At 37.6% G+C, this 5,521-nt stretch overlaps 1 long non-coding RNA gene across 1 annotated transcript in view; it reads right to left on the minus strand.

Annotated features, from left to right (window-relative positions):
• Positions 1-1,836: 1,836 nt before the first annotated feature.
• The window catches only part of LOC109287958, a 10,401-nt gene continuing 6,716 nt past the window's right edge, over positions 1,837-5,521 (minus strand). Inside the window, exon 2 of the long non-coding RNA XR_002095031.1 lies at positions 1,837-2,063. This is a non-coding gene — a long non-coding RNA (uncharacterized LOC109287958). The remainder of the gene's footprint in view (positions 2,064-5,521) is intronic.

Here is a 5,521-nt window from a genome sequence, read left to right on the forward strand (position 1 = left end):
AGGGCCAAGATTTGAAATGCTAATTTGTCAAAGTAAATCCTGAAGTTAATGGTCTGGAAATCCTATTCTCCAAACTGAAGTACATTTTACACATTTCTGAAGTGCAATACAAACTATGAAAGACAACCAGGTTCTCAAAGACAAAACATGAGCTCACTAGCTCACAACCAGCATTTGATAGTAGCTGACAAAGCTGAGCTGCTGGATGTATACACACACAAACACATACTTAATTTGGTATTCTACTGCATAGGAATTTTCAAGAGGTCTCCTGCTGAAAAACTCATCATCCATTTAAATTCTTATGCTGGTGATTTGTAAGAAAAGATTATCTAAACTCCAGGGTTTAGGTAGATTATAGTCCTCAACCTGAAAAAAAATAATTGCCATCATTGAATATCTGGATACATACAAATAGTTTCACTTTGGACCTAGAACTGCAAATGATAATTTTATGGAATGATTTCACTTCATTCAGTGAACCTTTTAATACTTGCACATCAAATCCAGGATTGGGTTAGATTTTGTGGTTGTGGTTTTACAGGTGAATGGATATTGCCATCTACTGTTAGAAAAAGTGTATGGTGGATCAGCTAAGACACCCAGAGAAGACCGTCTTACTTCAAAGCATAGGTTTAAAACGTAAAGCCCAAAACTTCAAAAACATTGTAGAAAACTTCATTCTGTGGAGCTCTGTATAGCTCTACTAAGTCTTCTGGACAAAGTTAAAATTATTCTGCTTTTAAGCCTTTTTATGTTAAGGCCTTATACAGGCAGTCCTACGACTTGCAACACAATTGGTTCCTGAAAACCACATCTTAAGTCGAAACATCGCAACTCGGAACCGATTCTCTCTTAGGAAGTAACATTACAAATGGGGGATTGGTTCCTGAACCAACGCCCAATACCCTATTTTCACCAAAAATAACCAAGAAGTTTGTACTCAATCAATTATAGATGCATGATATAGCTACATTAATGCATTTATACTGTAAATAGCAATCATATTGATTTGGAAGGACTTCTTTGAGGCGACTTTGCTGGACTTTTTGAAGGATTCTTCGCTGGATTCTTCTCAAGAGTCTTGGCTGCAGGTTTTTCTAGAGTCTTGAACTTGTTTGCTGGCATAGCAGCACATCAGATCAAGCATTGTAAAGTTGAAACTGACATCAGAAAGTTGAAACTGTGTCAATTTATAAACGTTGTAAGTGCAAAATGTTGCAACTCAAAACATTGCAAATTGAGGGCTGCCTGTATTACTAGAAATAATTTATTAGTCTGAACATTCATAGCTGCACTTGTTGCATGCATGAAACTAGACACCCTTAGTCCCAGACTTAAATGACATCTGATGTTAAAAAGCTCAACAGAAATATTAATTTTACTGTATTTTTATTTGCAGTAAACTCTAAAAGTTGCTTCCTCCAGTTTTTGTAGTTGTGCAGAAATTATTTACTATTGAAAACCCATGTAACACACACAGGGACTGTTACACCTCTGCACAGGAATACGTTTCACCCACAGAAGCAACATGGGCAAGTGGACTGAACACAGGACAAGGTAATAGGAACTACCAAAAAAGAAACCCCCCTTAACTGTGGAACTGACACGTGGCAATAGGCAAGTCTCTGAACCTCTCTGTGCATGAAGTCCTCTCCACACCAAAGGAAATGAAAGTTTTGAAGTGATTTGCAATGAGACCAAGGTGTTATCCCATGTCTCAGCTTCTCCCTCCACAGACAATATGCAAGTAGTCACACAGCACTTCAAAAGATACTAATTGCTAGATGTTAAGTGTTGCCATTTAATTTGCTTAAGTACAACAGTCCAGAGAGAAAGCATTTAAGTAGCTTATTCTATTATATGTTCAAACAATATCTATGTATCAAATAAGATATGAATAAAATATTATAGAATTTGATAAATGAAAAAAGAAAGGAAACAGCAATCCACTGAAAGCTTTATTTGAACTCTGACAACCGATAAAGGGACCAGAAACTGAGTCTGTACACAGCCCTCTGGCTTCAGCTTCCTGAATCACACTTCAAGATGAAAAAGGAGACCTGTGGAAAACAAAAAGGGAGTACATAAACATGAAATCAGAACCTGTGGCTCAACAGTTCCTCTTGTTTTCACTAAATATGCACAGATTATGTTGTTGCATGGCATTTTACATATAAAGATTATTTCTAAATATCACTATGATGTTTTTCCTATTGCTTTTCAGCTGACATCACAACTACATTTTAGGTTGTATGTACCTGCTGATTATACAAGTCTGCAAACACAATTGGGTCAAGTTTTGCTGATGTTTGGCCAGATCTTTCAGTAGTTAAACAATCTTTGAATAAAACCATTCTTTGTCTTTAATAGCTATTATTTCTCTTTCAGATACTTGTGAGAGAACAAAAAAGTAAGGACTAGTTGAACAATTTACTATTGTAGTGCAATATTAAATTCTGCTTGCATTGTTCTTTAAAAATTTAAATGCATGTGGTCTTTAAGATTTTTTTTTTTTTTTTTAATGTTATTGAAATTTACATCAACCACAACAGCAAAAAACACTTAGCTTTTCCAAAACACATTTCAAATCACAGGTTGAAGTGCTTTAGGTTAGTCTTCATGAAAAATTATGCAATTTCCTTAAGTGATTTTATACTTATTAAAATGGTGCAACCCCTTTGTGGACACTATCTTCAAAAGATCTGAAACAGCCTTTTGGTAGTTTTCCACGTGTCAGTAAATTAAACAGGTACAAACTAAATTAATGTAATATATTTTCAATAAATACAAGACAATCTACACCCCAAATAGAAGCCATTTTAACCAAATCAATTTAAGATAAGCTAGTGCAGCTTCATGTAAACAAGCCTTTAGAGGTATGGTAGAGCATTATCATTTATATTTTGTTGGCAGGGGAGCTGAAGTTATGGGACTGCGTTACTTTAGCCCCGAGTCACTAGAAGAGCCAGGGATAGAACATAGTTCTTGGGTCCTTGGCCCACAGTCACAAAGTAAAGCTGGAGAAGATGCAGCCAGAACATGTAAAAATAGAGAAACAAATCTGCATATTTGGAATGCACTTCTCTTCTTACCCAGAGAACAGAAACTATTCAAAACCGTAAGATTTATTTTATTATAGCATTCTACTTTTTTTTATAATAAAGTACTTCCTACTGATTTAACTGTTCTTTAGATATTGTACATTTACACTTCTTCCAAAATGCATTGCAACAAATTATCTTTAGTCTCCTGTGGGACTACTGAGTCACATCTGAGAAACTATCTTTATGAAGCTTTTTGCTGGGTCATCTCCTCCAGCATTCTTCTGTCTACCATCACTTTGCAATAATTTACCTATTTAAAGCCATAGGCTTGCAACTCCCCCTTTAGGGAGATGGATTTTTCCTCAAGGCACATCTTTGATAAATTTAATGTAATCCCAAGTTACACATTTTTTAGTTTTTCCAAAGGGGTGGAGTGACTGCATGCATTCTCCATGGCCTATTTCCTATAACAGCCCTTACCTGTCAACAGGGGGTAGCCTAGATACCTATTAAGGCAGGGGTGGGCCAACCCCCAGCACATGTACCACAGTAACCCAGGCAGCCTTTGTATGTAGCACAAAAATGGGGCATGGAGTGGCAGACAGGGCAGGGAGCAGAAAGTACAGCAACAGATCAGACAAGGGAAGAGAATGGGCAGAGCACTCAGAGAGGGTGCAGAGTTAAGTTAGGAGAGCAACTTTAAGTGCTATACATAAGCAAAATGTTGGGCCCCACATTGTAATAAAGGTAGGTGCAATCCTAGAGAGAACCATCTTACAAAAAAAGAACAAAAACAAAAAAACCTGAAACTTAATGAGATTCACATGTTCAGCACTGAATAAAATATACTTAAAACATGACATAAGGTAGGAGATGCCCCACTGGCAGACCTGTTTCCCCAAGTTGCAGACTCTCAGTAGGTGCTGCTTGCTGCCAGTTGTTTTGTTAAGGGAAGAACCATCAAACGTGATTTCTTTGATTCCCTGCAGTGGCTGCCACTTGCAAATAGTTTTAGACTCTTAAGGGGAAAACTTGCTGAGAGCTTCAGTTATTTTGATTCCTGAAAAGCCACAGTAGTGCTTTTTAGAACCATTTCTGTGGTAAAACATTCGTGCGGCCGGGAAAGCAGCTGCATGCAGCGCAACCGCGGTTGCTGAAATTTTCCCCCGCTATATTTGTTGTACTCATCAGCAATAATGTACCAAGGAAGCCATATTAAACAAAAACTGCTTGCTGCCATAATCCAATGAAAGCAAAACTGAATTAATAGATTTCCCAGTTTTGTAAAGTTGTGAAGTCTGTGAAAATTGTACGTGCAGAATATAAACTCCTACATGCATTCAAAAACATTGGAGTTTCAGGTTTATTATTATTGAAAATAATGGCCAAAGTCAACTTTGGTTTCAGCCCCATTAAAAGAGAATTACTACAGTAATGGATATGACCCAGAGCTCTCCATAGTGCTATTTAACTGCTGTGACAACAGGGGAAGAGAAAGAAAACTCTTGAAAGACAGAAGGTAGAACCCTTCTTACAAAAAAAAGTTACTCAGGTACATTTTATTACATGTAAAAAAAAAAACAAAACAAAAAACAAAAAACAAACAAAAACAAAAAACAAAAAAAAAAACACCTTAAGTAGCAGTAAGTCCTACAAGAATTATTTGACTGTTGTGAACGGACAGCTATAGCTGAGAAAACAAAAGATTATTTACCAAAGTTAAAGCAAAGGCATGTACAATTGTTACTCTGGGAAAAAAAAGCAGTGTAGAACAAAGGCAAAACTACGTGTTCATTTAGGAGAACAACTTCATCATAAAGTGCTACATATGACCAACACTCAAACCAGACAGTGCTGTATGCATTTTCAAAGGCACAGGGCACTTACCTTTTTATTTTATTTATGGAGGACATAAGGCAATTTTCTTCCCATTGACCCATTTTTTTCCCCTTTCAAACAACATGCAAGTAGCCTTTAGACATAAAGAAAGAACTTGCCACTAGGTGGCACCCCTCATACATCTATTAAGCTACTGAATTGCAGATCCAGAGGGAAGGTAAGATTGGATCAGGTGTAAGGCAACCAGCCACTGGATGATGGATGGTAACTGCAGTAGCATTCAGGCCATTTGTTGCTCTGTGACCAGTGTTACCAAGTCTGCTTATAATAAGCAGAACTGGGCTTGTTTTGGTTTTTTTCAGTCATGTTTTGAGTCACTAGTTGATAAGCACCCCCACTCCTCTTTGAAATGAGTTGGGCTTGTTTTTAAATGCAGTGCAGCTCCCCAACCCCCAAACACTTGAGAACAGTGTCTGTGACAGCAGGCCAAGACCTAGCAGGAAATGTGATCTGCCTCAATGGTTAGAGAGAGACCACTAGGTGCACACCTAATTTAGGACAGGGATGCTCAACCCCCCGCCTATGGAGCTGTATCATCCAGCCTACAGGCTCCCCAAGGGTCAGGAACTTTGGCA

Source organism: Gavialis gangeticus, unplaced genomic scaffold, assembly GCF_001723915.1.
Source record: "Gavialis gangeticus isolate Ggan-Ray unplaced genomic scaffold, GavGan_comp1, whole genome shotgun sequence".
In the NCBI taxonomy this organism is placed as follows: Eukaryota; Metazoa; Chordata; order Crocodylia; family Gavialidae; genus Gavialis; species Gavialis gangeticus.